The sequence below is a fragment of the Saimiri boliviensis genome, chromosome 8 (genome assembly GCF_048565385.1).
Source record: "Saimiri boliviensis isolate mSaiBol1 chromosome 8, mSaiBol1.pri, whole genome shotgun sequence".
Lineage (NCBI taxonomy): Eukaryota > Metazoa > Chordata > Mammalia > Primates > Cebidae > Saimiri > Saimiri boliviensis.
The window spans coordinates 124,515,569-124,528,474 of record NC_133456.1 but is presented as its reverse complement, the minus strand read 5'-3'; positions in this window follow the sequence as shown (position 1 = coordinate 124,528,474).

Sequence of the window (12,906 nt, the reverse complement as noted above, 5' to 3'; positions counted from 1 at the left end):
GAAAAACTGAACTGGCAAGATCATTCCATAATATTGCATACAGGAAGAGTAATAATAAATTATTCTTCAAATAAAATGTAATGCATACAGGGACTCTGCAGTGCTAGTCTGTTTAGTTAAGAAAAAAAAAAAAAAAACACTGGATACTCTGAAGTGGACTACTGAAGCTTAAACAGGGAAATAAAAAGCTCTACTTACTCCAGTCTCTGTCATTACACAAGCTATAGAATAAATTGCTGCCACTACTGATACATGTATGTAGCTGAAGTCTTGGCAAGGTATGCCAAGATTAGTAAATATACCTTTAGTAATCTTTCTTGAGAATGTTTTAATTCTTGTTATACATTTTCAGTGTGGGACAAAACATGGTAAAATGTACACTGCTAGCAATCTCCAGATACTTTATCACACTGACGACTGTGATCAACACCAAAGAAACATTAGATGTTGTCTAGGCATACCTGATTAAAGATAACTTTAAATGATCCAGGGCCCTAGCATTCAGATGAATTTGGAGAAGGCAGTCATCATCTGGACAGTAACAAAAAGATACATTCAGTAACACTTAAAGCAGGCATCCCCAACTCCTGGACCACAAACTGGTACCAGTTCAGGGCCTGTTAGGAACTGAGTCACACAGCAGGAGACAAGTGGTGAGTGAGCAAGCAAAGCTTCCTCTGTATTTATAGCCACTCCCTCATCACTTGCATTACTACCTGAGCTCAGCCTCCTGTCAGATCAGCAGACGCATTAGATTCTCATAGGAGCACAAATCCTATTGTGAATTGTGCATGCAAGGGATCTAGGCTGCATGCTGCATATGATAATCTAATGTCTGATGATCTGTCACTGTCTCCCATCACCCCTAGATTAGGGCCATCTAGTTGCAGGAAAACAAGCTCAGTGGTCCCACTGACTCTCATTAAGGTAAGTTGTATAATGATTTCATTATATATTATAATGTAATAATAGTAATAAAGTGTGCAATAAATGTAATGTATCTGAATCATCCTGAAACCACCCCCTCCACCCTAATCTGTGGAGAATTTGTCTTCCACAAAACGTCCCGGGTGCCAAAAAGGCTGGAAACTGCTGGCTTAAAGGAAAATTTACTGGGCCTCCAGTCCCAACAACAAAGGATTTTCCTTGTTAGGTAGTGGTGACATCACATTCTATACCTGGTCATTCTTCAAAGCACTGTATCAATGCAACTAATTTTAAATAGAAGCCCATATATTAAGAAGCCTTGGAAGAGGTCTAGGCATCATTAAAACAAGTTCTAACTTTAGATTTTGTCATGTGTTTCAAACTCATGGGATCACACATACCTGTAAGAAACCATTTTCTGACTGAAGCTTTTGGCAACAACACTTCAATAAATTATTTGTCATCTCCTACATCTTTGGACTAAGTGATTTCCTTCTGCTGAGTGGCATGTCAGTGGTTGCTAGCCTATTACTAAGTCCTAATGGGGCAGATTTTTCGTACTCTTCAACCCAACATTCCTATCCCATATGAGTCTTCTCTAATCCAAAATCTGATAAAGTGGTACATGCCCAGGAAAATTCTATTAAAAGGGGAATATAGCATATCCAATCAATTTGACCTTAGACAAATTCATAAAATATGGCCTTACACTCACAAGCACACAGAAGATCCCTTTGCTGTTTTAAACAAACCATTGACTCAGTAAGGCACTTGCCTAAAAGATTTGCCACTTGACAAGAAAGTATGATTCCCTAATGGAAAAGCCTCTGTCAAAGGTCATGAAATCTTATGGAGTGCTACAGTCCTTCACCATAATGATGGTAAGTTGCTGAGATCATATAGTATTGGACATTCTTCAGAACTGAGTAAACTTCAGGCATTCGTCATGGCCATAGAGCACAATCTCCTCAGACTGACTGAACTGCACTATTGGAAAGACTAATGAGCCATTGTTAATGAGCCTAGTTACTCAGTCAGGCTATTGAATCCCCTAGGACAGAACTCTACACATGCTATTCTCAGATAACCTTTGCCCAAGGAAATATTTACAACTTAATCACAAACTCAGTTCTTATATTCTGTGTGTATGTGTCCATGAGAAGGAATGAAATCTAAAGGAAAACATTTGACATGAAAAAGCCAATTAAGAATGTGTAACTATCATCTATAGTTTAGTTTTGGGTCCCTGTTCAAATCCATCCCACCATGAAGGAACACAATGCCTAATAAGGAGTTTATTAAAAAGACAGAAATCTTTAGGAAGCTGAGGTGTGAAAAGCCCCTGAGTCTAGGAGTTCAAGACCAGCCTGGGCATGATAGGGAGGCTGTATCTCTATACAAATAAAACAATTCGCTGGCCATGCTGGCACATGCCTAGGGCCCCCGCCAATCAGAAGGCTAGGATGGGAGGATGGCTTCAGCAAGGGAGGTTCAAGATGCAGTAAGCCATGATCGTGCCACTGCACTCCAGCCTAGGGGTCAAAGTGAGACCCTATCTCAAAAAAAAAAAAAAAAAATAGAGAAGCCACTGTTGTCCATCAAGCTTACTCTACTTGCCATTTAAGGCAGCCTCTTTGAAAACGACCTCCATAGGGCTTGTCAGTCCACTTTTCCCTAATTGTTTATAAGCTACAGGATACCATACCAAGCAAGGGCCCCTCTTTCATGGTTAAACTCCAACGTACCTAGAAGTTAGGGAGTAGAGAAAGATATCATTTCAAGAGGAATAGTATACTCCTTTTTCCCCTTTGCTTTGATCTCAGCGGATAGGTGGAAAAACACATTGCTCATTTAAAAGCATCAGAGGGTGCTGCAGATACCCTCTTCTAACCCCACAGGTGACCTATGATGGCAAAATGGTAACTTTGGAGTCCACACAGAACTATCACTCCAGAAAAAAGACAACCTGATTCATCTCCACAGAGAAAAACAGGTCTGTTTGTCAGATGTGAACATATCTGACCCTGAGAAATGGTTGGAGGTGGATGTTCAAGGGAAGTGATAAATGACTTTCTCTTTCCAATGGCAAATATGGAACACACATTCAAAAAAAAAAAAAAAAAAGAGTTCATAATGTTAACTTAGGAAGATTTTGGTTCTACATCCTCATCCAACCCAGCTGGTGACCTTATTAATATTCTTCTCTCAGACAATACTAAGGAAATTGGTGTGTTCAGAACCGGGTGTCAGACAGAGCTAACAGAAAGACCTATAATAATGAGTCTCCAAGACCAAAGGGTGGACAGCAGAGAGACAAATCCTTATTTATGAGTGGTCCTGGTGATTTTCTTTCTTCCCTCTTTCTGTGGTTTCACAGAGCTGGCTCACCAGGACTATTTGACTGGCTGATACCAGCTACATTAGTATACAGAGTACCTCTTTCCTTCTTTTTCCCATAAGGCCATTGCCCCAACCAGGAAGCTCTGTGTTACATGGTTGATTAGGTGCTCTCTATGCCCTCCTAATTCTTCTATAATTTTATAAAGTGATATGTGAGAAGGGGGTTCCTCTCAGGAACCTTTTCTATGGTGAGTCCAGCTTTTTTCAATCTAAGTCCATTTCTCTATGGAAAAATGACAGCTTAGGGGATATTGTACCCTCTATTGCTTCCTAGATTGTAAGGTTTCCTCTATAAAATCTACCTTTTGCCTACTATTTGGGTCACTAGTAATATGCCCCTTGTGTAACAGTTAACAGGATATTAAAAGCTCCTCTAGTCTAGACCTTTTAGTAGTAACATAAATTTTCATTTGTAGAGGTTTCTTTTGGTAAAAATTGAAAAGAAAAACTATTTTAACAGCTTTTATTTCACAATTAGATAATGCCTTTTCTTCACTGTTAATACCTTCCTTGATCATCCAATCTAAATTATATTTCCCTGTGACTGATGTGTAGTTTCATTTTCATTTATTAGTCTCTAAAATTATCTTGTTCATTTATTTTTACTTGTTATTTTTTGTCTCTCCTGTTAGAATGTAAGTACCACAAGAGAAGGCGTCGTGTCTGTCTTATTTTTCAGGAAAACACAATACCCAAAATAGTACTGGGCATATGAAGGTGACAAAAGTATCTGTTGAATGAGTTGGTGAATAAATGAGTGAATTTAACAGCTAATCATCTATGGAGAAAAAAATGGACACATACCAATACACTTCCCTTGTATGTTTTTGTGCTTTATAGCAAACTCAAGTAGTAATGGGGAGAAAAAAGAAAGTATTTAGAAAGAAGTAGGTTGACTGTGTAACTCTTAAAAATAAAACACCATGAATTAGTTGATACTTACATTTCTAAAAGGTGTGAATTTCAGTGCCGCAAAACATTTAAGCTAACAATGCACATGATGTGAAACAATACATTATTATTGTTTAATTAACTGTTTATCACTAACTCATTCCCTAAGCCAAAATAAACTGCTAAATGTCGTAAAGAGCAAAACTGTACTTTATTATAAGCAATACCATGGATCTGCTCAGGTGGGGTCTCCTTACTTCGCTCCCATCCACTCTCTGAAGGTTTGGGAGACTTTTCCAAAGTATTTCAGAAACTCTATTAGGATCTAAGAAGTAACCCAAAATGAAGGTTGATGAATAATACGTGGCATGTGCTTAATAGTTTGAATTTTTATTATGTTTAGCAATATAATATAATATATAATATATGATACATTATCATATATGTAATATATATAATATATTATATTATATATAATAATTAACCTAAAGCTATTAAGGGCAATTCTATAAAACCTATCAAGTTGAAACAACCTATTTCATCTCATATTTCCCATTACTGTCCTAAGTCTAAAATCCAAAAAAAAAAATGAATTTTTGGCCTTTTCCTGAGCACACTGTATAGATTCCAAACATCCTCATCTTTGCCTGAAAGCAAAGTTCTGTCCACTTGGCACACCCTTTCTTCACATCTCCCTGTTAAAATCCAACCCAACCATCTTTCTTAAATTAAATGGTACGTAATTCTTAATCCAGTCAGAAATAACTTTTCCTCTGTTTGATGCAGCTTCTTGGTAATGTTTTGTAGAATGCAATGTCTGCATTATACTCCACTTATTTTTGTACATGTCTAGTCAGCCCTACTAGACTGTTAATGCACTGAGGGCAATGACCATATATTTAAAACCCTTTATATCCCATAATATCCATCACAGTGCCTTGCACAGCATGGATGCTCAGTTAGTGTTTCCTTATTAGAGCTAACCTGAATTGAAATGAATTAAAATAATCTTCCTCCTGAAGTTATTACATCAATTAACATTTCTAGGGAAAAAAGGGCATTTCAGATAAATAATTTGATATATTCATTCTATAATTTTTTCTTAATCTTGATGTCCTATATTCTCTATCATCCTCATTCTGTTGTTCTCCATTGAACCCTTCTTCCATTCTGTCACTTCCAATTTAAATTCTAAAATGTGACTTATCAGAAAAGTTGAATGAGGACTGGACTAGGTAACATTAACATAACCCCTTCTTTAAGATTTTTCCAAACGCCCATGGAAAGTAACTGAGACTGCCTTATCATGTCTTCATACAGACTAGAAACTATTTAAAATGCTTTTTTTAAATGAATGTTTCTATTTTCTGAAACTTATCAACGTACAAAGAGCCTATCACATTTATCAGCAGCAACTAAATGTTCAATTTTAAAACAAAGTACATCAAAAGTTACCACCTCGTGTTCTTCAGGGTGATAAACTACTGGCTCTCCAGGATTTTCCAAAGCTATCCTTCACCATGATTACATGGAAAACTATAGGAGTATTCCATGCTCTACCATAATCTGAGTATGAATATAAGAGCACCATGCTTTATTCCTTCCCATTTCTACACGATACGTAAGATGGCTAAGTTCCCATTACTGCTGAAGATAATTAATACTTTTTCTTATGCCTTTCCAAATGTTTATAATGCTGACTATACATATTTAAAATATAAAGATATCAGTAATAAGAAACCAACCATAATAAGTTTGCAAATCAACAAGTGGACCAATGTCTAATTTTCTCTTACATATTGTATTTAAAACATATAGTTTTTAGTATATGTTTAGTTAGTATTTAAAATAGATACTTTTAAATATAAACATTCACAACAAACATTTAAAATGAACATTTTCAAAACTTCTGGCCATTAATCATTATACTTATTACCTAATTCTTGCTAATTCACCTGGGTCTATAATCCAGATATATTTAAAATGGTGATGAAGTACATAAATGCATATTTCTAGGTAATTCCTCTTTACTGCATGGTAATGTGAATCAAAAAAACGCTGTGAATCAATCATAATATGCTAATCAAAGAGACTCACAAGTGAAAACTATAAGATTTAATTGAATCAATCAACTCATTTATGCACATGCATGTACATATGTATGTGTGTGTGTAGTGACTGAGTTAAAATGAAAGGCAAAAAGGATTTTTAAATAAATTGTTTATGTATCTAGCTCATGTATCTTGATAACTAAGTTGAAAATAAGGGTTAGTTCCTCACTATTTGGAAATTTTAATTAACGTTGATAGAAAAAAAGTGTTTTGTACATAGACTTGGTCCTTAATTTAAATTTTTCATTTAATTTTGATTTTTGACTGCAAAGTTTCAAACATTTTCTACTTAAAATTAGTTTCAAAGATAAGAGTGCAATATCATAGGAAACATAAAAATCAAGGAATTTTGTGATATTAAATTTAGAATGGTACTTTTCATTACTTAGGTATGCGAACTGATAAAGATTAAAAAATGAGAGAACAAAATTTTTAAAGTGTTTTACCTTTTTTCAATTGGTCTTCCACTTTGGGTAGAGATCTGTGATAAAGATAATACTATATTTAAATACATCAAGTACATATCAAGTATACATATAAAATGTTTACATTCAGCCATTTAGAAAAATATCATTTAAGGTAGTTTAATATGATAATTTTGTAAAATTAAGGTATCAAAAAAGCAAAGAAATTATCGTATTTTAGCATTGGAAGAGACACTATAGAAGAGCAGGCCCTAAAATTATACTAATATTTTTAAATTAAAAGCAAAGAGTGTTTTATACTTTCAGTAAACAAAATTTTTTGAGTGAAAGAAAAGCGTGTTTGTTAGAGCAACAGAGTACAAGAAAATAGCTGCTCAACAGACAGAGCAGGGCTGCTCCACAGACAGAGTAGCCCAAAATTTATTTTAAATTTATCTATGACATAATTATCTATTCCTTTTAAATATTCTTGTTCAAGGGTTTAAATTGCTAATATTATACATAATGAACAGTGGTGGTACTCTTTGTAATTTATTTATTTTAAAATAGGTACATTGAGAACGCAAGCTCAAATATGTTTACAGAAGTACGTAACCAAAAACGTTAGGCCAGCCACGCAAGGTGGCTCACGCCTGTAATCCCAGCACTTTGGGAGGCTGAGGCAGGCAGATAATGTGAGGTCAGGAGTTCAAGACTGGTCTGGCCAACATGGTGAAATCCCATCTCTACTAAAAATACAAAAATTAGCTGGGTGTGGTGGCGGGTGCCTATAATCCCAGCTACTCAGGAGGCTGAGGCAGGAGAATTGTTTGAACCAGAGAGGCGGATATTGCAGTGAGCCAAGATCATGCCATTGCACTCCAGCCTGGGTGACAGAGTAAGACTCTGTCAAAAAAAAAAAAAAAAAAAAAAAAGTTATGCAAGTGGCCTTCAAAGTGTGATTACCTGTTGTGAATGTAATACAAATTTTTCTATAGTATAAATGTCGATTCTAGGTTTGATTCCAGATCTGATTTTCATCTAATTCAGCTTCTTTTATGCAGAGATTAACTGGCTTTATCCTTATTCCTCTGTGGCAAAGACTTCTAAATGGTCAACAAACTAATTTTATCTTCTGAGACACATTTTTAGTCTACATTTTTAAATTCCCTCTGTAGTTAAATGTAGCAAATAGAATGTGAGAAAAAATGATGTGTGTCTCCTCCGGCCTGGTCAATGAAAATTACTTACATTTGTCCTCCATATTCTTTTCTGAGAGCTAGATAACTACAACCAGTGTGGCTTAGGAAGCCACATGTAAGAGAGTAAAACTTCCGTATGTCAGGATACCTGAACAACTCTGTGGAGCAGAACTCCCTACCATGAACACTGGCCTTGAACATCCCTGGACTATTAACACTATCAACAGGAAATAAGCTTCTATTGTGTTTGAGCCATCATACATTTTGTGTCTCTATGTCACAATAGTCACAATAGTTATCCTATATACTAACTAATAAATCACCAAGAATTTTCAGCCTATGTAGACAACTCCTACTGAGCTAAATAAGGAAACAAAATAACAGTTACATAGGGCTTCGTGATACACAAAAGCAATTTACAAGCATTATCTTATTTTACCCTCACAGTATTTTTTTTTTTTTTTTTTTTGAGACAGAGTCTCACTTTGTTGTCCAGGCTGGAGTGCAGTGCTACTATCTAGGCTCACTGCAACCTCCACCTCCCAGGTTCAAGTGATTCTCCTGCCTCAGCCTCCTAAGCAGCTGGGATTACAGGCAAGCACCACCATGCCAGGTTTTTAATTTTTTTATTTTTAGTAGAGACAGGGATTCACCATGTTGGCCAGGCTGGTCTCCAACTCTTGATCTCGAGTGATCTTCCCACCTTGGGCCAGAGTGCTGGGATTAGAGGTATGAGCCACCATGCCCAGCCATGGTATTCTTATAAAGTATTATCATCCTCCATTAATTAACAGTTTATAAATAATTATGTATAGTTCCCAACAGAAATAATAGTTCTTGCCCCTCCTTCTGAATTGAAAAAGATTATCATTTTAATAAACAACCTCAAAAACAGTTGCAGAAACAAAAAGGAACTACTTTTCTAACTTGTCATTAGGATGTATATATGACAGCCCTTTTGTGTAATATAGTGTCTAGTTGTAGAAGTTCCAAATATTTTTCCTTTACTTGTAAACTTTTGGTGTCTATTCCCTAAAGCTCAGGATGATAAGGTGGCTTCACTGTGAAGCCTAGACCCAAGAGCACTGAGACCTTCCTACCTCAGGTGAGAAAGCCTGCTCTTGATACTAACAATATCACAGCTCCACAGCCGACCAAGGGCATTATGATACCCAGGAGAGCTCTATCAGCAGAAAAATGAAATATATTTATAGTTACAATATACATTAAAACTTTATTATTGGATCAATAAAAGGGAATGACACATCTACCCCACTGATGTACAATTATTTTCTTTAAAAACAGTTTCTTGCATGTTATTCCTTTACCCAGAAATTTTCTTTTCTGAAAATTGAAGACCAAACAGCTTGATTTAGTATTCGATCCAGAAATGTTCACAATCTCATACCTATTAATACTCATAGTAGACAGCCTCTAAAATGACTACCTGTGATCCCTGTTCATGGTATTCATGCCAGTGGTATACCCTTCCCTTGTGTGTGGGCTGGCACTAGTGACTACTTCTCCTTTTAATTAGTAGGATATGACAAAAGTGATGGGATGTCACTTCTGAGATTAGATTATCTCTCTGTCTCTTTCCCTCCATCTATGTCTCCCTATATCTTACTCAGCCCCTGTTTCCATGTTGTAAACTGCATCATGGAGAGGGTCTATAACAATGTACTAATGTCTCAAGTCAGCAGCAAGGACCCGAGGCCTAACAACAGTCACGTGAGTATATGAGCTTGGGAGTACATCCTTCTCCAGTTGGACCTTAAGATACACTCGGCCAAGGCTAATGCCTTGGCTACATCCTTGTGAGAGGGACCCTGAGCCAGAGGACACAGCTAAGCAACACTAGGTTTCCTGACCTACAAATATTCTGAGATAATACATGTTTGCTTTCTACACCGCTAAATTTTAGCGTAATTTGTTATGCTGCAAAAAATAACTGAAACAGTACTTTTTGTTCCTCATTTATCTTTTAACCAGATAAATTTTAGGAAACGGAGAAGGGAGAAACTGTTTCAAGCAGAGAACAAAATAGGCAAAATATTTCAGGTTACAGAAAATACCATATGTTCTATGAACTTAAAGGAGGTTCCGTGTAGCTAAAGCATAAAATATACAATACACATGTACATATGAAAGCATGTGCAATAGCTTGAGGGGTTAAAGATGAGGCTGGGGTCTCAAAAAAAAGACCAGATCTGACAAAGCCTTAAGCCATAATTAGGGCTTTGTTCTTAAAGTGAGGGAAATAGAAAGCATTAAATATTTTAGACAAGAAGGTAACAACTATCAATTTTTGAAAGATGACTAGCTACCAACATGGAGATTTGCCTGGAAAGAAAGACCAATTCGAGTCCTGGTGGGAGCCTGACTACCAGAACTGTCAGTAATATTGAGAAAATTGGACAGAATTTGATGGATAATAATAGGAGCAAGACAAAGGAGAAGAAGTAACAGTGATGTTGGATTTTCTAGTTTCAGCAATTAGATGGATGAGGATGCCAGGAGACTGAATATTGGGAGATAAAGCAGGTTTGAGAAGAAAGCAATTGATTCATTTGAGGACATGGTGAATTCTAGATGTTTGAAGCCCATTTAAACAGAAAAATTCAGTATGTTAGTGAATAATAGGTCCGGAAATGAGGTGCTATTTGAGTGAGAGATAAGATATTTATATGGCACTAGAAGCCATGAAGGTATATAAGCACACTCAGAAAGAGTATATGGAATAAACAACTTTTTTTTTTCCCAGAGAAATACCAACCAACATTTAAAGAATGAGCAGAGCAAGAGGAAACCAAAGAGGTGTCCCAGAAATATAGAAGGAAAACCAAATAACTATGCTGTTTCTCAAACTATAAACTATATTTAAAAAAATTAATGGTTAAACATGGTTAAATGCTGCTAAGAGGACAAATAAGATAAAACTATAAATCATCTGGCTGAGCATGATGGCTCATGCCTTGTAATCCCAGCACTTTGAGAGGCTGAGGTGGGTGGATCACCTGAGGTCAGTTTGAGACCAGCCTGGCCAACATGGTGAAACACTGTACTAAAAATACAAAAAATTAGCCAGGCATGGTGGTGGGCACCTGTAATCTCAGCTACCCAGGGGGCTGAGGCAGGAGAATCACTTGAATCAGGGACTAAAAATACAAAAAATTAGCCAGGCATGGTGGTGGGCACCTGTAATCTCAGCTACCCAGGGGGCTGAGGCAGGAGAATCACTTGAATCAGGGAGGTAGAGGTTGCAGTGAGCTGAGATCATGCATTGCACCCCAGCCTGGGCAACAAGAGTGAAACTCCATCTCAAAAAGAAAGAAAGAAAAAGAAAACTATAAAGTATTCTTCACAATAGCATCAAGTGGATTTGTTGTAACCTTGGCAAAAATTGTTTTCATACTGTGGTTAAGAACATTACAGTTAAATTACTATAAGAACATGGACAGTGAGTATAAACTTCTATTAAATAAAAATCTCCAATAATGATAACTCCTGTTTCACTATTACCAGAACATTATACACATCTTCTATGCAAAGAACCTAGCATATAGTAAATGTATAATGAGTGTTAAGCTAGATATGTAAGACAGGTGTGTACTGATCTATATATAAACTCACTAAAAATTACAATCACCTGAAAGCAACGTGATGTTTTTAGGTAATGAAGTTGTTCCTTCTGTTCAGGTTCATTTTATTATTTAATGTGACTTTTTCTGTCATATATGAAAACCTTTACTTTGGATTTAGGGGATAAATACGGGAAATGTAAAACAATAAAGCTATTAACAAAGCAAGCTTCAAATCCAGCCATATAGACAAGCAAAGAAGTTAACTTTAGATGTGATTTTGGATCTAGAAAGACCCGAATTTGCAATCTAACTCAATATTACTCACTGTAATGCTGCATGTCTACGTTTTTTAAAGCTTTGGTTTCATCCTCAAAATGGAGGCGCTCATAGCTATCTTATGGTCTTGTGTAAATAACCAGCCCATATAAATAAATATAAAAATGACTAGCATATTTTATAACAATCACAGATATAAAATGACTAGCACATTTGATAATAATAGCAGATATAAAATGACTAGTAGATTTTAAGTTGTACTGCTTCTTTTGTTCTTTGTCTTAAAGCAGCTGACAATCCTAAATTTCTTCAAATATTTTTTATTCAACTCAGTGTATCCTACTCCATTTATATACATGACCTAAGAACTTTAATAATTTTGATTGCCTTCAGAGAAACTGTCTTTATTATTTATCTTTCCAGGAAGAAGTTAAGGTAGTTCACAATAAAAATTATACACAAAAAGAGAAGGTAAAAATAAAGGATTCAAATCTCAGATGCCTACGTGGTCACTCAAAGATATGTGTATATTTAAGTCACAGTTTGGTATTAAAAACAATAATGAGTTGACATATCCAGAAGGTAAAGGGCAAAAATAAAAACAAACCCAAAGAAAAGGAATGATTTTTAAATAACATACAAATAAATAATAATATGAAAGATAAATTTCTTACAACATATATTACTGTCTCCTTTTGGTTATTTCCTTACCTGTGGATATTCTTGGATTTTATCATTCGTCCTTTGTCCACCTGAATCTGAAACCAGTGATTTTCTTGTTTCTTTCTTCAGTGGTATATTTTTTGAATCTTCACCTTTAACTTTTGGTTGACTATTACCCACTTCCATTGTTGTCTCGATTTTCCCCTCACTTATACGTAACTTCTTATCTTGACTTAGGAAATAGTTAAGTTGATGCTTAGCTTTTTCAGCTTCCTGTTTTAAAAAAGTACCAGTTTATCAAGCACTTTCTGACATTTTCCTGCCAATACAATGACATTCAGGAATCTACATATATTTATGCGTACATGATTTCTCAACTCATTTTTACTGAGTTAAAAGGAGCAAAGTTACGCTATTGATATAATTGATACTTTAACAATTCACAGTT